Raw genomic sequence first — 20,505 nt, 5'->3', positions numbered from 1 at the left:
TATCTTTCACTCTTTCTATATTACATCTACTGTCTACCATCTTCCTATATTTATTACTTTTCCGTCCTATCCCATTGCCACTGCCTCCTTTTCTCTCAGTATAAAAAAGCAAAAATATGTTCGCATGTCAAAACTTTTCGGAAAATTTTTAATGATGCTGAGAAAGGTACAATGAGACAGCTGTTTCGCCATTTACTAGTCAGAATCCCTTAAACAGGAGCATATTGACCATTTTTGTGCTCCGATAGGAGCATTTTTCGCTGGTTCTCTTCTTTTCCCTACTACAGCAGGGAACGTCACTCATATGAAGAGATCTTTATGGGTCAGTAACATGTTGATCGTTTAGTTATGTCGAATTGAAATGATGCTAAATTGTATAATTTAACGCACCAAATCGTATATTCTGTACACAAATAATCTGCATGTGCTTCAGAACTACAACAACATGGGGTTCCAAAATCCCTTGGATGATAACGAAGACACTTTACAGCGTAATTCTCCATGCTACGCCACTTTATGAGTTATGTTTTCGGCTCACACAGAACTTTACGTGCTAGTTTTATATGTTCAAGTAGGGTAGCTTTGATCCTCTGTATCTCGGTACTGGATAAAGATAACAAGAAAATTGCTATAGTTGTTCAGGATCCTGACCTTATTAATCTATGTAAGTGAAAATGCAAATGTTCGTTTCCTCAAAAACGTGCAACCCGAAAGTTCTTGACCAACTGCTTTGAAATTTTCAGCCGGCCGCGTTGGCCGAACGGTTCTAGGCACTTCAGTCCAGAACCGCGCGACTGCTACGGTCGCAGGTTCGAATCCTGCCTCGGGCATGGATGTGTGTGATGTCTTTAAGTTAGGTTTAAGTAGTTCTAAGCTCTAGGGGACTGATGACCTCCGATGTTAAGTCCCATAGCGCTCAGAGCCATTTGAACATTTGAAATTTTCACAAAACGTTGAATTCTAATGCTGGAGTGTTTTTAGAAATCTACGTCTTTATTATATGTGTATTTTAATACTGTAATATGTCAATATGTACAAGTACTATGTAAAGGGAAAATATTGTTGCCAAAAATCTCAAAATGTGCCTTTCCTAATTACTTCAAACTTTTACACGTTACTGCAATAAACATTTACACATGTAAGGCTATATATAGTGAAACGTTGTTAGCAAACAGAAAAATTGTATTTGTGGATTATTGCTTTATGATGAGAAAACGACTCTAGACTCTGTATTTTCATTAACACTAAATAACGCTCAACGTCAGAGAGACAGGGGAGGACAAAATGGACAGTGTGTGGGGGAGGAAATGTTTTTCGGGTTTAGACCGCACCTAATCCAAACAGAACCAACCAATTTGCTCCATTTGACGAACCTGGGGAAAGTGTATAATATACAAATTTTAACCCTTTAGTGTAGAACAGTTACAGAAATACGACAATTCCGTCGAGTATACAAATGATCCCTAGCCCAAGGGCTATGCAAAACACTTCACTCTACCTTTCTGTCACAAGTAGAACTCGACGTATGAGCCGTGGAATAATACTGATTTTATGCGCGGCGTTTTGGAACATGTTAGGTACCGCATACTGTCGCATGCGCAGCGACATTTAAAAGAGGCCATAGGGAAACTTAGATCACAGTTTGGTCGGCTCACAGTTGGTGGTTTGTAAATAACTGGTGACCACACTTTGTGCATGTGTACTGTAACTCGTTTAATGAGTGGCTCACAATTCACCACATTACAGACCTCTGTGGACATTCTTGTTTCTCATGTTCTATCCTCATGTCTTATATTTTCTCTTCCTGTGTTCTCCCGGTGAATTTCGTAATTACAGTTTCAAAATGGCTCTGAGCACTATGGGACTCAACATCTGAGGTCATCAGTCCCCTATAACTTAGAGCTACTTAAACTTAACTAAACTAAGGACATCACACACATCCATGCCCGAGGCAGGATTCGAAACTGCGACCGTAGCGGTCACGCGGTTCCAGACTGTAGCGCCTAGAACCGCTCGGCCACGCCGGCCGGCGTAATTACAGGTTATCTATAATATTGTGTAGGTTGTATCGTAGTAACACTTGGTCATATATTGTCAGCTTTAGCTATTGGCTACTTATTCTTCTAACGGAACAGAATTACATTTACTTTTCTGTAATGTGTTGTATGTAATAACCATGTTATTATTGTTATGGTCATCACTCTTACAACCTACATCCTTCTGAATCTGCTTACTGTATTTATCTGTTCATTTTTACCCCCCGCCCACCCACATACACACACTACCCTCTACTAGCAAATTGGTGATCCTTCCTTCACGTCAAGTTGTGCTACAAATATCTTGTCTCCTCAATTCTATTCAGTACGCCCTCATTAGTTACTTGATCTACCCCTGTATGACGCTCTTCTGTAGCACCACATTTCGAAACATCCTATTCTCTTTTTGTCTAAACTGTCTTTCGTTCTACCATCCATGTTTCACTTCCATACAAGGCTATACTCCACATGAATACTTTCAGAGAAGACTTATTAACACTTAATTCTATATTCGATGTTCACAAACTTCTCTTCTTCAGAAATGCTTTTCTAACGATTGCCAGTCTACATTTTATATCCTCTCTGCTTCGACCAGAATCACCTATTTTTCTGAACAAATAGCAAAACTCATCTGCTACTTTATCTCGTTTCCTAATCTGATTCTCTTAGCATCACGTGATTTAATTCGAGTGCATTCCACTATACTTTTCTGCTTTTGTTGATGTTCTTCTCATAGCCTCCTTTCAAGACAATGTCAATACTGTTCAACTGCTCTTCGAAGTTCTTTGCTGTCCCTGACAGAAGTGCAATTCGTAGACAAATCTCAAAGTTTTTATTCGTTTTCCCTGAACTTTAGGCCGGCCGAAGTGGCCGTGCGGTTAAAGGCGCTGCAGTCTGGAACCGCAAGTCCGCTACGGTCGCAGGTTCGAATCCTGCCTCGGGCATGGATGTTTGTGATGTCCTTAGGTTAGTTAGGTGTAACTAGTTCTAAGTTCTAGGGGACTAATGACCTCAGCAGTTGAGTCCCATAGTGCTCAGAGCCATTTGAACCAACCAACCTGAACTTTAATTGCTATTCCACATTTGTCTTTGGTTTCCTTCAGTGATTCTTCAATATACAGATTGAATAACATCGTGGATACGTTACAACCTCGTCTCTCTCCATTCTCAGCAACTGCTTCCCTTTCACGCCTCTCGATTCTTATTACTGCCGTGTGGTTTCTATATAAGTTGTAAATAGCTTTTCGCTCCATTTGTTTTACTCCTGCTTCCCTCAGAATTTCAAAGGAAATATTTCACTCAACATTGTCAAAAGCTTTCTCTAAGTCTACAAATGGTATAAACGTAGGTTTACCTAACCGTAATCTATCTTCTGCGGGCTACATTTCTCCAGAATCCAAACCGATCTTCCACAATATCGGCTTCTACCAGTTTTTCCTTTGTTGTGTAAAGAATTGGTGTTAGTATTTTGCAGCCATGACTTATTAAATTGATTCTTCGGTAAATTTCACCCCGGTTAATAAATAGTTTCTTTGGAATTGCAATTCTTCTTGAAGTCCGAGAGTATTTCGCCTGTCTCATACATCTTGCACACCATATGGAAGAGTTTTGTCATGTCTGGCTCTGTCAAGGCTATTGGTAGCTGTGACGGAACATCGCCTATTCCCGGGTCATTGTTTGGACTTACATCTTTCAGAGCTCTGTCAAATTCTTCTCGCAGTCTCATAGCTCCCATCTCATCGTTATCTATGTCCACTTATCTTTCTACAATATTGTCTTCAAGTTTATCTCCCTTGTATAGACCCTCTATATACTCTTTCCACATTTCAGCTTCCCCTTCTTTGCTTAGGACTGGTTTCCCATCTGAGTTCTTGATGTTCGTACATTGCTTCTCTTTCCCCCAAAGATCTGTTTCATTTTCCTGTAGGCAGTATCTGTCTTTCCCCTAATGAAATATGCTTCTAAATCAGGCGTGGCAAAGCGTCGCCCGTGAGATATTCCCGCTCCAACTCTACCCTTTCCTTAAGATATACTATCCTTAATATTGCGCTATCGTTCAGTCACTCATATTGTTCATTACTGTGGCTTCCATTCTGGTCTTGATACTGGTTATTACTGTAGCTATTTTGCTGTTGCGGTTCTTAAGAATGTCGAAAAGAAAGAATATTGAAAACCGTTTTCTTCATGAGTAGTGGAAGAAAAAGTAATTTTTTATATACAATTACGGTGAAAACCGCAATTATTTAATGCGTAAAATGTGCTTACGTCGAAATGACGATAGTAACCTCGCTTGATATTTTCCTTCTTTCCGTGAAGCAACACACAGGCGTTACACTCATGATGAACGATGCCCTTTTGCCGATAACTTATAAAGAGTGGTACAAGAGGCGCCTGTACTATGAAATGTTAAGCCGGCCGGTGTGGCCGTGCGGTTTAGGCGCTTCAGTCTGGAACCTCGTGGCCGCTACGGTCGCAGGTTCGAATCCTGCCTCGGGCATGGATGTGTGTGATGTCCTTAGGTTATTTAGGTTTAAGAAGGTCTAAGTTCTAGGGGACTCATGACCACAGCAGTTAAGTCCCATAGTGCTCAGAGCCATTTGAACCATTTTTTTTATGAAATGTTAAAGATAGGAGCCTGAGTGCATCCTATGTCGTATGCTTAAATTATCAAACGCTCAAAATGCTTCAGCGGCCTCTCACTTTTGAAAGAATGTGCAGTAGAAATGGGGAAAAGCATTTCATTACGATGACGCCGCTGCACACTTTAAAACAGCTGGTATGACAAATAATGCTGTAAATTCTTGATATGAGACACAGCATAATAAGACAAATTAAACAATTTAATTGTAAGCTGTCGGTGCGACTTTTTGTGTGTGAACGGAAGTACTGATAGAACAGATCTTAATCAACTGCCTACTTTTTTGCGTAGTAATGGACGACTTTTCTGTACATGGAGAGTAACTCGCATTAATCCCTATTCTCAAATCCGCAGGTATGCATATTTTTGATGCAGTTATAAAGTGCTTTGCAAAGCTGGTGGTTTAAAAAAAAAATGTTCTGCAAACTAAATCGTCGATGCGTCAGCGGTGGTCGGTAACGAAAATGGCTTCGTTTATCAGATAAGGAACAATACACTCAACTATTTAATTTTCCGTTGCAGTATTCATCAGAAAGCAGTAGGTGTGAAAACTTTGAGATTGCTGTTCGCAATGAAAGATCAATGAAAATTAAGAATGTAATATGCCAACTAAATCGTTTACTATCTCATGGAAATCTTTTGAAGAAGTTGATGCAGAACATGGCGACATACTTCACTCCGAAAATCGTTGTTTGAGTGACGGAAAATGTTTAACTCGTGTTTTTACACTTAGCAGGTAATTGGTTTTTTTTTTGGATAGAGAAGTGATATCGGGTACTATAGCATTTTAAAATAACTTGAAGGATTAACATTATGAAAATTAGCATTTCTAACATAGTATACAAATCATTTAAATAATGTGAATTTATGTTTGCAAGCGAAGGAACTCACTATTTTCGATATATTTACATTGTTTACATTGAAATTAAACAATGGAAACGGTTGTTATTTTCTGTGTTGCTATGAAGTTAAATTAAAATACATGGTGAAGTCTCCAATAAGTTTCATAGACGTTCCATAGATTGTATATGAACAGAGCCGGATATTATCTTACGTAGTAATCCAGTAAATATTAGTCTTGGAAGTGTTAGAAGCGGTCCTCAACAATAAGTCTGCAGATTACAAAATGATCTATTCATGCTCTCCAGAACAAATACAGATGCTGAAATTTTTTAATTATGATCAGTACCCAGAAATCACAGAACTCCTGCATAAAATAATTTTTTTTCTGATCTATATATATTTGTGAAGGTATGTGTTCTTCAATGAAAGACGTTAAATTTTCTCTGCACAATGCAGCGTTTCTACAACGCATACTGAACTCTGATTGTGGAACTTGTCAAGCGGAAGTTAAAGAAATCTCACCTAAGTATTGAAACACCTCATTAATGTAAATATAAGAATTGGAGAAAATTAATTAAATAACAACCACTGTTTAAGTAGTGCACGTCTTTTGACGTTTACGTATAGGGAGGGCGTTGGCATTACAGAGCTCACGATGAACAACTACTGACGGTCGTCCAGTGTGGCAGCGCCACGGTCGTGGAGAGTAAAAAAGTGGTTCAAATGGCTCTGAGCACTATGGGACTTAACATCTATGGTCATCAGTCCCCTAGAACTTAGAACTACTTAAACCTAACTAACCTAAGGACAGCACACAACACCCAGCCATCACGAGGCAGAGAAAATCCCTGACCCCGCCGGGAATCGAACCCGGGAACCCGGGCGTGGGAAGCGAGAACGCTACCGCTCGACCACGAGATGCGGGCGTGGAGAGTAAAGATGGAAGGCGTAAGCACGTGACACGAGAGGCAAGCTTTGCCATGCCTGTTTTAAATCCTTACCTTTCTCCTCTAGCCACGTAATGACAATAAGTCATCATCGATTATGTCGATTCCATTTTTAGGGGACTGATGATAGGTACCAGTGACAGACTACAACTGCCCCGTAGCAGCGATTTACTGCAACTGCTACCAAGACTGCTGTGACCTGCGACCCTATTGCAGCAAAGATATTTTCTGTCGCAGGCAGCGCGTGAGCAATACATCGAAACTACATTTGCTCCAGCAGGGTGGTGAACCCCTTACAGCCGGAAAGATTCAGATTGATTATATTATGGTAAGACAGAGTTTCCGGAATCAGGCTTTACACTGTAAGACATTTTCAGGGGCAGCTGTGGACCCTGACCACAATTTATTGGTTATGAGCTGCAGGTTAAAACTGAAGAAACTGCAAAACGGCACGAATTTAAGGTCATGGGACTTGGATAAGAAAGACTGAAGGAACGAGAGGTTGTAGAGAGTTTCAGATGGGGCACTAGGGAACGGGCGACAAGAACAGGGGAAAGGAATACAGTGGGATAATAATGGGTAGCTGTGAGAGATGAAATAGTGAACGCAGCAGAGGATCGGGTAGGTATACAGACGAGGGCTAGTAGAAATCCATGGGAAACACAAGAGAAATTGAATTTAATCGATGAAAGGAGAAAATAAAAATGCAATAAATGAAGTAAGTGATAGGGAATACAAACGTCTAAAAAATGAAATGGACAGGAAGTGCAAAATGGCACAACAGGAATGCCTAGAGCACAAATGTAAGGATGTGGAAGCATACATTACTAGGGGTAAGATAGATACAGCCTATAGGAAAATTAAAGAGACATTTGGAGAAAAGAGGACTACCTGTATGAATATCAAGAGCTCAGATGGAAAACCAAAGAAGGGAAAGGAGAGAGGTGGAAGGGGTGTACAAAGAGTGTATACAAGGGAGACGTACTTGATGGCAATATTACAGAAATGGAAGATATAGACGAAGATGAGAAAGGCGATATGATACTGGGTGAAGAACTCGACAAAGCACTGAAAGACTTAAGTGAAAACAAGGTCCAGGGAGTAGACAACATTCCGCCGGAGTTACTGATAGCCTTGGGAGAGCCATCAATGACAAAACTCTTCATCTGATGAGCAACATGTATGAAACACGTGAAATAACCTCACACTTCAAGAAGAATATAATAATATTATAATAATATTCTAATTCCATAGAAAGCAGGTGCTGATAGGTGTGATAATTACCGAACTATCAGTTTAATAAGTCACGGCTGCAAAATGCTAACACGAATCCTTTACAGAAGAATGGAAAAACTGGTAGAAATCGACCTCGGGGAAGATTACTTTTGATTCCGGGGCATTGTAGGAACACGAGAGGCAGTACTGATCCTACAACTTCTCAGAGAAGATAGGTTATGGAAAGGCAAACCTACATTTATAGAGTTTGTAGACTTAGAGAAAGGTTTTGACACTGTTGACTGGAGTACTTTCTTTCCAATTTTAAAAGGGAGCTAGGGTAAAATACAGGGACCGAAAGGCTATTTACAATTTGTACGGAAACCAGATGTCAGTTACAAGAGTCGAAGGGCACGAAAGGGAAGCAGTGATTGAGAAGGGAGTGAGACAGGGTTTAGCTTATCCCCTATGTTATACAATCTGCATATTGAGTAAGCTGTAAAAGAAAGAAAACAAAAAAAACGGAGAAGGAATTAAATTCCAGGGAGAAGGAATAAAATCTCTGAGGTTTGCCGATGACCTTTTAATTCTGTCAGAGAAGCAAAGAATTTGGAAGAATAGTTGCACGGAATGGTCAGTGCCTTGAAAGGAGGACGTAAGATGAATACTAACAAAAGCAAAACAAGGAGCGTAGTCTAATTAAATCAGCTGATTCTGACGGAATTAGATTAGGAAATAAGACACTTATGTGAATTTGGTGCTACAGAAGAATGCTGAATATTAGATGGGCGGATCATGTAACTCATGAGGAGGTACTGAATAGAATTGAGGAGAAGAGAAAGTTACAACCTGACGAGAAGAAGGGATCGGTTGGTAGGACACATTCTGAGGCATCAAGGGATGACCAATTTAGTACTAGAGGAAAGTGTGGGGGGTCAAAACCGTAGAGGGAGAACAAGAGATGTATAAATTAAGCAGATTCAGAAGGACATAGGTTGCAGTAGTTACTCGTAGGTGAAGAGGCTTGCACAGGATAGAGCACAATGGAGAGCTGCCTAAAACCAGTCTTTTGACTGAAGACCACAACATCAAGCAACATTAAGAACCTATAAAGTGGACTGATTGACATTCTCGGATAAAAACTAAGGATAAACACGTCCTTCGTTCATTCGGAAACCGAATGCTTCCCTTCGGCAAGACAGATAAAGTGTAAACATTTTTCAAACTTATGTCAGCTATTATGTCGGATATGACAACCACAAAAATTCTAACAGCGAAATAGCATACCTCAAGGCACTAACTCTCTACATATTTACAGCACCCACGCAAGATGAGCACATTAGTGAGGATTCCACTGTTATACCAAGATCAAAGTGGGTTGTGAATCAACCTTATAACCCCTCTTTCTGATTAGGCAAGAGAGCCACTACTTGTCTTCAGATGAATGGAAAGAAAGACGAACTATTTCCTCAGCGGTCAAACAGAGTTTTTGTCTTTTGGTGGAGCAATACTCTAAATTCAATTTTTTTTACAGAAACGGCTACGTGTCAGACTGAATAAAATATCGGATGTGCAAGGTAGATCTTACCCTGCTAATACTGTCCCTAAAGCATTCAGAAAAGAGGACTAGAAGTACATTACGGAAAATCTTCTCGTAGAGATGTTAACATCGCTTGCAAACGTGGCCACGGACAATCGTCAATTGATTCCGTTAGACAATCTTGAGAACACTTTGACGACAGTATGCAAACCAGAGTTACATATGCAGTTTGAAAATTAGTCATTATTCGCCTGCCTGTTAAATGTCAGTTACAACAAGCTATCCTGAGAACCCTTTTGTGTACGCAGGTGTATAATGTGGTTGTCTTGTTCCAGTCACCAAAAATACTACAAGTTTAATACCGTCTGTCATAGACCTCCCTAGATCATCCTTTTAGCCTCTAGCGTATCTGTCATAGTGAAATCTGTTAGCGTAGTCGGAACTATCACTAACTAAATTATGTTTCGGTGTTTGGTACATTGTTTACCACATTGAGTTTTTCTTAATTATTTCGCCCAGTTTCCACCAAGTTCAGTTTCTCTTCATCGTTTGCACTTCATCGTTTATTATCTTTACGTGTCTTAAAGTATTCACAAAGTCTTAAATATTTCGCTATGTTTTCAAATTTCTGTGGTCGTTGTTTGTTCGTTTCACTATAAAAACAGGTATTGTAACCATGATGATCGATGACTACCTGCTATTGCCAGCACTACACAACTGGCCATTAAAATTGCTACACCAAGAAGAAATGCAGATGATAAACGCGTATTCATTGGACAAATATATTATAGTAGAACTGACATGTGATTACATTTTCACGCAATTTGGGTGCATAGATCCTCAGAAATCAGTACCCAGAACAACCACCGCTGGCTGTAATATTTCTCTGCCTCGTAATGACTGGGTGTTGTGTGATGTCCTTAGGTTAGTTAGGTTTAAGTACTTCTAAGTTCTAGGGGACTGATGACCATAGATGTTAAGTCCCATAGTGCTCAGAGCCATTTGAAGCATTTTCTGGCAGTAATAACGGCCTTGATACGCCCGGCCATTGAGTCAAACAGAGCTTGGATGGCGTGTACAGGTACAGCTGCCCATGCAGCTTCAACACGATACCACAGTTCATCAAGAGTAGTTACTGGTGTATTGTGACGAGCCAGTTGCTCGGCCACCATTGACCAGACGTTTTCAATTGGTGAGAGATCTGGACAATGTACTGGCCAGGGCAGCAGTGGAACATTTTCTGTATCCAAAAAGGCCCGAACAGGACCTGCAACGTGCTGTCGTGCATTATCCTGCTGAAATGTAGGGTTTCTCAAGGATCGAATGAAGGGTAGAGCCAAGGGTCGTAACACCTCTTAAATGTAACGTCCACTGTTCAAAGTGCCGTCAATGCGAACAATTGGTGACCGAGACGCGTAACCAATGGCACCCCATACCATCACGCCGGGAGATACGCCAGTATGGCGATGACGAATACACGCTTCCAATGTGCGTTCACCGCGGTGTCGCCAAACACGTCGATGCTGTAAACAGAACCTAGATTCATCCGAAAAAATGACGTTTTGACATTCGCACACCCAGGTTAGTCGTCGAGTACAACATCGCAGGCACTCCTGTCTGTGATGCAGCGTCAAGGGCAACCGCAGCAACGGTCTCCGAGCTGATAGTCCATCCTGCTACAAACGTCGTCGAACTGTTCGTGCAGATGTTTGTTGTCTTGCAAACGTCTCCATGTGTTGACTCGGGGATCGAGACGTGGCTGCACGATCCATTACAGCCATGCGATAAGATGCCTGTCATCTCGACTGCTAGTGATACGAGGCAATTGGGATCCAGCACGGCGTTCCGTATTACCCTCCTGAACCCACCGATTCCATATTCTGCTAACAGTCATTGGATCTCGACCAACGCGAGCAGCAATGTCACGATACGATAAACCGCAATCGCGATAGGCTACTCGTACAATCCGACCTTTATCAAAGTCGGAAACTTGATGGTACGCATTTTCCTTACATGAGGCATCAAAACTACGTTTCACCAGGCAACGCCGGTCAACGGCTGTTTGTGTATGAGAAATCGGTTGGAAACTTTTGACATGTCAGCACGTTGTAGGTGTCACAACCGGCGCCAACCTTGTGTGAATGCTCTGAAAAGCTAACCATTTACATATCACAGCATCTTCTTCCTGTCGGTTAAATGTCGCGCATGTAGCACGTCATCTTCGTGGTGTAGCAATGTTAATGGCCAGTAGTGTATTACTACCAAAGACACCATCTTGTTTGTCACCTCCATCACAAATTCACGCGTTATAATCCAACTCGTTAGAGAGTTAAGCTGATAGATCTTGACTAGCTGTTAGTTAACGTGCGGAGAAGTACGATTGTGCCGTCCGCACGAAATATCGTTGCCGGTATGGATTGTACTTGCGCTAGGTTTACCACTGGGCCGTTTCTGGGCGATTAGAGGACGCTGGTCCGCAACAATGAGCCGGCGTCAGCGGTCGCGGACGGGATGTGTGACCGTGCTCAGGATGACAGAGGGAAGGTTAGTGGCTGGCAGTAGTGGCAGTTGGATGTCCCCGTTTACCATGGTCGAGCGTGTGTACCATTTTGGCCTAACATTTCTGGGAAGTGCCGATCTCGCTTTCTGAGTGTATTAGACACCACCACACCTGTTGGGAATTTATCTGGCAGCTACTCAACCACTCAAGGGAGGAAGTTATGACCCGGTGAACCGTTACCTGCCCGTATTGTGAAACATTGTTAGGACCTACGGTAACAGACACTTTTTGTGCATCCAGGTTCCTTCAGCACCTTCTTGATAGTTGTGACGTTGCTCCACACTGATATTTTGGGTCAAAGGTCGTACTTGTTTTTCCATGAGGTGCACGATTTCGCAGATTGTTACGAACGTGCGTCTAATCCGTTGTGTGCTCGCCACGTTAGTGAGCGACGCGTGCAGCTTGTAATGTCTATAAGGCACTTTACGAAATTTCAAGCTGTAAATTTCTTGTCCTGACTTTTATGTCACGCTTGACAATTGCTTTAAGGTACCTTGCATTTTATTGCCTTTTATTTAGTGTCTTGGATTTTAACGAAATTAATGCTAAAAAGTCAAACATTTCATTTAAATTTAGCCCTTAATGCTGGTTTGTATTTCGGCCTTGTATTGGCATATATCTAAGCTGAGTGACTTTTAATCCTGTTTGTATGTATGTGTTACAGATTAGCCATTAGCCATTATTTAATGAATTTTTTTGTCACAAATTTCACAGTGACATTCATCAACAAATACGACTGATAGAAGGTATCTATTTATCTCGAGCCCATATTACTTGTTGTTTGTTAGTTTGTTAAACAAGACTCCTGATAAAGAACTGTTAATGCGTCAGGATTGGCCAGGAGGGGGAAGCGGTAGGCACCCGTTGAGGTGAAAAATAAACCATAGTTTAACCTGTGTGAAGTTTTAATGCCGCAAAGAAAGGCAGGCCTGGAGAAGCCGCCGAGACTGGGAATGGGCAGCCGCCCCAGAGAGCAGGTGAGGAGGGCGCCTGGTCGGTTTGGAAGCTGCCAGCAGAAGAGGGCGAACGGCGTGTCCGCCCCCGCAGCCGGTCGCGGTTCCACCCCCACTCGACCACCTCCAAGCCTCCCTATTGGTCGGTCAGATGGTTAAGACGCACAGTTCGGTAGTGTTACCTTGTAACGCCGGAAATGCATATCCTCCTATTTCCATCTATTGTACTATAAATTCTTTTCCTTTATTTGTTACCTGAAGATATGACATTTTGTGGGTCTTTATATATTGTAATTATTTTACTATTTGTATATATATATATATATATATATATATATATATATATATATATATATATATATATATTTATGCATTTATGTCGATGTATAATTGGTTTGTTTTGTAAATATTATTTGTATTTTTACACTGGGTCTGGCCTAGGGAAAACTATGCTATCGAACGATTACATCGATAGGTCGTGTGGAGAACGAAAGTATTTACGATCTTTGGTAGTGTTAACTCGGCCGCCTGGAGCGTGGGCAGAGCAGAGTCTCTCTGGAGTAGGGCGGTGGAGCAGGTGTGTTGTGTGACGCTCCCGCGAGTTGCCGCGCTTTCGGGGTTTGGCAGCATGTAATTGCCCTCGTCTTGCTATGACAGTTTCTGACACGGTGTCGCGGACGGGAAGCGTTAGCTGGCGCTCATCAAGAGCCCGTTTCGCCTGGTGACCGTGTCGAGAAGAAGGCGCGCCAACATCCAGCTTCTGCAACAGCGACGGCCGACAATGATTGACTGTCGCTACCTCCTTGATCGACGACTGCAAACCTTCAATCAACCAACAGGGAAGACTAAAAGCACGTAAAGTTTTAGAACTGTATGGCAGACCTCAGCTTTTAAAATTTGCCTCAAAATTACACCAACTTAGGATGAAACTTTGTTGCTCATTGTCCCAATTGCATTACCAAGCAGGGTCCCTTCCTCTTCCGGAATGAACCCGAGTGTCGTTGAAATTCAAACGCCAGCATTAAAATAATATCATTCGATTTCATTGCTTTAATTTCAAAGTTCAGTTAAAGTATTTAGATTACACAAGCACAAATTAAGAGTGCGAGTTTTGTTACCATATTTTAGCTTACCTGTGACTGCAGCTCAGATTGGTACCTACTAAATTTTACTATTGTTAATTGTTCAGAATCATTTAATTCAAGTTCAAAGTTAAATTTCTTATTTCTAAATTGCGTAGATTCAAGTACCTTTTGAAATGATTGTTGAGGTAGCCCAAGACTAACCTTATTTTACTGAATTTCGTAGTGCTTCAGAAACAAATCTCAATATCAGTCACTAAATTAACTTTCAATTTTCCGGTTTTATTAATTCTTTTGCTAAATTAAGTCAGAGTGTTGCGAAATTTATTACTTCTGACAACTTTCAGTTTTCACACAATACGTGTCAACCTTCAGTTGCCACGCTTTTAGTGCTAATTATATGTGCAATAACCTTTCTTTTTCAGTTATTATAGTAGTTGTCCATAGGACTGGCGACCGTAATTTTCCCCAAATCTCAAATATCTAATTAACGCCAATTTATTGTTAACGTGACGACCGCACATTTACTTTCTTCATTAATTTTACCCTTTTCTCAAAATTAATTTCCGCCAATTTCATTTGCATTTTTCCTTTCATTTAGATGTAACCCTTTCCTCCCTCTTTACCGACAGATTAACTTCGGTTACGATTGCTTTTCCCAAATTTCCATTTGGTGCACGTGGTTTAATTTTTCACTGTCATTAAGGTCGATAAGTGAGGGGGAGGTTACAACCTCGTCAGCAACACGTGAGTCCAGCTGCTGGTGGTTCAACACGTGAGCATCAGGGTGGTTATATCCGGTTCTGGAAAACGTGACTTAGACGCTTCAGCATGCCGCCAGGCAGAAGCCATTGACGAACATAAAGTGAAAAAATAAAAATCAAATTTTTATATTAATAAACCCATTCAGTAACGGCCCCCTACTGTACAGAACCACTTGAGTTTGCAAGTTCAGTCTTAAGGAAGGCTCGTATGAAAGTGATGTGTTAATAATTAGGATAGCAAAAATATTACTTACCAATGACTCACAATGTGCCTCAGGAAGGTGACAGAAAACGAGTGTCCGGGAGGTACATAAAACAACCTTTTATGAGATGTATGTATTACACTTCCCAAAATGGACATCGACCACATTCAAGAAATGTTCAAAACAGACATTAACTAACACCTTGAACACAAAATGAAAATTGGTGCATCACTGTGTTCACAAAGGATCGCACCGTCAAGATCAAAGGCGAACCCCTTTGGGAGCTACAAACCGAGCAAGACGTTAAGCTAAGTATTCACCCTTAAAGACAGCATATAGAATCATATTGGTTAAACGGTGTGATTAGAGCTGATGGAATATGGTGCCCTGCAACCAAATGCAAAACAGTCTGTCGTGGAGCTCAGCGTGAAACTGACTATTCTGTAATGCGTAGCTGCAGATAGAGCGATAATATGTTTCATAGACATGGAAAAACCAAACATCCAGAGGCTGTATTTGTCCAGTGGTTTCAGGTGGTGCACACCGCATTGTTACACTTTTCGGAAGAGGTAGTTTGCTCTAATGTAGTATGATTTTTATACGCAGACCAAGAATCGAGCAAAAGTAAGTCATTTTGACCAGCTACTGGCCAAAAACAGTGCACGAAACATAGCTGTAGTTTCCTTAAGCCCATTTTCATATTCTTGCTTGCTGTGGTGTAAATATTATCTACTGCCCTTGCGAGATCACGCACACGAGAAAGACCTGAAGTCGGTAGAGCACCTCCAAATTCTCGCAGCACAATAAGTAACTTTCCAGCCAATTTACTATCCACAGTAACAGCCGGCATAAATTCACACGAATGTGTTAAAGCGTTGATGTTAGTTGATTTTGATACAAATCTCTCGGTGTCTAATTTCCGGGGTTCCTTTAACATTCCTTTGTTTTTTGAGCATCGACAAGTTGCTTTGATTAAAGTTTCGTTATCTCACGTCTTCCAGCTCTACATCTACATCTACATTTATACTCGGCAAGCCACCCAACGGTGTGTGGCGAAGGGCACTTTACGTGCCACTGTCATTACCTTTCCTGTTCCAGTCGCGTATGGTTCGCGGGAAGAACGACTGCCGGAAAGCCTCCGTGCTCGCTCGAATCTCTCTAATTTTACTTTAGTGATCTCCTCGAGAGGTACAATTAGGGGGAAGCAATATATTCGATACCTCATCCAGAAACTCACCCTCTCGAAACCTGGCGAGCAAGCTAACCGCGATTCAGAGCACCTCTCTTGCAGAGTCTGCCACTTGAGTTTGCTAAACATATCCGTAACGCTATCACGCTTACCAAATAACCCTGTGACGAAACGAGCCGCTCTTCTTTGGATCTTCTCTATCTCCTCCGTCAAACCGATCTGGTACGGATCCCACACTGATGAGCAATACTCAAGTATAGGTCGAATGAGTGTTTTGTAAGCCACCTCCTTTGTTGATGGACTAAATTTGCTAAGGACTCTCCCAATGAATCTCAAACTGGCACCCGCCTTACCAACAATTAATTTTATATGAACATTCTGTTTCAAATCGTTCCGCACGCATACTCCCAGATATTTTACAGAAGTAACTGCTACCAGTGTTCTTTCCGCCATCGTATAATCATACAATAACGGATCCTTCTTTCTATGTATTCGCAATACATTACATCTGACTATATTAAGGGTCAGTTGCCACTCCCTGCACCAAGTGCCTATCCGCTACAGATCTTCCTGCATTTCGTTGCAATTTTCTAATGCTGCAACTTCTCTGTATACTACAGCATCATCCGCCAAAAGCCGCATGGAACTTCCGTTACTATCTACTAGGTCATTTATATATAGTGTCAAAAGCAATGGTCCCACAACACTCCCCTGTAGCACGCCAGATGTTAACATTTGTAGACGTCTCACCATTAAGAACAACATTCTGTGTTCTGTTTGCTAAAAACTCTTCAATGCAGCCACACAGCTGGTCTGATATTCCGTAGGCTCTTACTTTGTTTATCAGGCGACAGTGCGGAACTGTATCGAACGCCTTCCGGAAATCAAGGAAAATGGCATCTACCTGGGAAACTCTATCTAATATTTTCTGGGTCTCATGAACAAATAAAGCGAGTTGTGTCTCACACGATCGCTGTTTCCGGAATCCATGTTGATTCCTACAGAGTAGATTCTGGGTTTCCAGAAATGACATGATACGCGAGCAAAAAACATGTTCTAAGATTCTACAACAGATCGATGTCGGAGATATAGATCTATAGTTTTGCGCATCTGCTCGACGACCCTTCATGAAGACTGGGACTACCTGTGCTCATTTCCAATCATTTGGAACCTTCTGTTCCTCGAGAGACTTGCGGTACACGGCTGTTAGAAGGGGGGCAAGTTCTTTCGCGTATGTGTAGAATGAATTGGTATCCCGTCAGGTCCAGTGGGCTGTCCTCTGTTGAGTGATTTCACTGGCTTTTCTATTCCTAGGACACTTATTTCGATGTCAGTCATTTTTTCGTACGTGCGAGGGTTTAGAGAAGGAACTGCAGTGCGGTCTTCCCCAGTGAAACAGCTTTGGGAAAAGGTGTTTAGTATTTCAGCTTTACCCGTGTCATCCTCTGTTTCAATGCCATCATCATCACAGAGTGTCTGAATATGCTGTTTCGAGCCACTTACTGATTTAACGTAAGACAAGACTTCCTAGGATTTTCTGCCAAGTCGGTACATAGAATTTTACTTTCGGATTCACTGAACGCTTCACGCATAGCCCTCCTTACGCTAACTTTGACACCGTTTAGTTTCTGTTTGTCTGAGAGGTTTTGGCTACGTTTAAACATGCAGTGGAGCTCTCTTTGCTTTCGCAGTAGTTCCCTAACTTTGTTGTTGAACCACGGTGGGTTTCTCCCGTCCCTCACAGTTTTACTCTGCACGTACCTACCTAAAACGCATTTTACGATTGCCTTGAACTTTTTCCATAAACACTCAACATTGTCAGTGTCGGAACAGAAATTTTCGTTTTGATCTCTTAGGTAGTCTGAAATATGCCTCCTATTACTCTTGCCAAACAGATAAACCTTCCTCCCTTTCTTATATTCCTATTTACTTACATATTCAGGGATGCTGCAACGGCCTTATGATCACTGATTCCCTGTTTTGCACTTACAGAATCGAAAAGTTCGGGTCTGTTTGCTATCAGTAGGTCCAAGATGTTATCTCCACGAGTCGGTTCTCTGTTTAATTGCTCGAGGTAATTTTCGGATAGTGCACTCAGTATAATGTCACTCGATGCTCTGTCCCTACCACCCGTCCTGAACATCTGAGCGTCCCAGTCTATATCTGGTAAATTGAAATCTCCACCTAAGACTATAACATGCTGAGAAAATTTATGTAAATGTCTTCGAGATTTTCTCTCAGTTGTTCTGCCACTAATGCTGCTGAGTCGGGAGAGTCGGCAAAAGGGGCCAATTATTAACCTGGCTCGGTTGTTGAGTGTAACCTCCACCCGTAATAATTCACAGGAACTATCCACTTCTACTTCACTACAGGATAAACTACTACTAACAGTGACACACACGCCACCACCGGTTGCATGCAATCTATCCTTCCTAAACACCTTCTGCGCCGCTGTAAAAATTTCGGCAGAACTTATCTCTGGCTTCAGCCAGCTTTCTGTACCTATAACGATTTCAGCTTCGGTGCTTTCTATCAGCGCTTGAAGTTCCAGTACTTTACCAACGCAGCTTCGGCAGTTTACAATTACAAAAACGATTGCTGCTTGGTCCCCGCATGTCCTGACTTTGCCCCGCACCCTTTGAGGCTGTTGCCCTTTCTGTACTTGCCCGAGGCCATCTAACCTAAAATCCGCCCAGTCCACGCCACACAACACCTGCTACCCGTGTAGCCTCCTGTTCTGTGGCACTGTTTGAAGTTATGCAAATATTGACTGCTTCCCTTGAAATCACTGGAACGTATGTCGCGCGCGATTTGAAGTGCGTAACGTAGGGGGTCTCTATCATACCCATCCTGTAAAAAGTATCGAGCAGCGTTGGACAGCGCAGACGCCAGTTTCTGTGACAAGTGCTCTCTGTCCTCCTTTCAATGTATGTAGTTTACCTTCTGCAGTACTCTGTCACATTGCTTCGGACTGCCTCGAAATCTGTTCATAATTGTTTTTTTTTACTATGCTGCGGATGATCTTCCATGCATATAATTATCATTAGTACCCGCACCTTGGACAACGATTGTCTGTTGCTGCGTTTCACTGGAGACAGGATTTGTTGCTCCCTGAGGTACAAGGATGATGAACTGCAAGCTTCGACACTTTCACTTGTTAAGCACATAACGTGATCATTGTGCTCCTCATGAACATTGTCCGCACATTCGAGCGTATATGACGCAGCACTTTCCACTGACTCATCTTGCAAAGACGGTAATATTTCATCTGGCACGTCTTTCTCTCTCTGCGAATTTCCTTGGGTTCCTTTGTGACGAAATGTCAACTCCGGCAACTGTTCTTGTTTATGTAATACAACGTTTACATTGTTTATCATTGCCATTGTTCCACTTTGTATCAACTACACTAGCACTGTATCACCTTCGTGAGTTATTCGTCAGCTAAGCAGTCTAACTACGCTCCGTAGCCTCATTCGGCGCTCACCGTTGGCTACTTCCAGTTCCGGCTCTGTTGCCACTAGCAGCAAATATTGTGGTTGCATGGCAGACAATATGTGGGGTGTTGAGTGCCGTTAACATCATTGGCGTTTTGCGATCTCGGCCTCAAGGGGGTCCTTGTGAGTCGTATTATTTACCGTGCCAGTATTTACGTTGGTGTATTTTATCGGCTACTGCCATTATTTGCTTTCTTGTCACCGCGACGTTTGGGCTAACCTCATTTCAAATTTTTCAGTTACCTAAATTGTACGGGATTGTATGAAAATGTTTTTGCCTCTAAGTGTTTAAGAAAAGAAACGCCCCTTAGAGACGACCTGTACAATAAGGTCTGCGTATTGTCTATTTGGCCATTATGCCGTACATTTCATTATACAATCAGTAAGAGAATGCCTTCTCAAATTGCAAAACTTGTTTTCGTGAACACCGGCCATTAACTAACACGTTCTTACTTATTCGAATACTATTAAAGTTTAGTGTACACAAATTTTGCAGTTCGTTTAATTTTTGTATTTGCTTCATCGTGGTTAATACGTTTTATTGGACCATATGCCGTTTGGTGAAATCGCCAAGTACAGTCATTGGTTCCAGAATTTATGTTCTTAGTCCGTAATTGTTCTTTGTGTTTTCATATCTTATTATGGTTGGCTTTAATTATAGGGCTTTAAGCCGTTGGCAGAGTTGCTAAGAATAATTTTTGTTTTCCTTGCACTGTTACTTAATTAACAGTACTGTACAGTACCTATTTGTAACGTAAATAAATTTGGATTACCGATGAAACATACTATTAATTCTACCTTGAGTGAGTGCAGTTTCTTGGATGTTGTTTGACTTATTAAATTTTCAGCGTATAAACAAAACCACGAGGCGATTAACGACTAATTGTAATTTATATGTCCATCATTTTCAAGTCATTGCACAGCTACCATCCCAAACGTCCGTTGCCTTCCCCGTGCAAATCTCCTGTCAACTGGCCTTAAGCCGGTTTTCTTGTCTCTTCGTCATCTCCACTCCTTGTTAACTGCTTGTGCTGCAGGTTT

The sequence above is a fragment of the Schistocerca americana genome, chromosome 4, assembly GCF_021461395.2.
Source record: "Schistocerca americana isolate TAMUIC-IGC-003095 chromosome 4, iqSchAmer2.1, whole genome shotgun sequence".
NCBI classification, from domain to species: Eukaryota; Metazoa; Arthropoda; class Insecta; order Orthoptera; family Acrididae; genus Schistocerca; species Schistocerca americana.
This window is presented reverse-complemented; position numbering follows the sequence as displayed.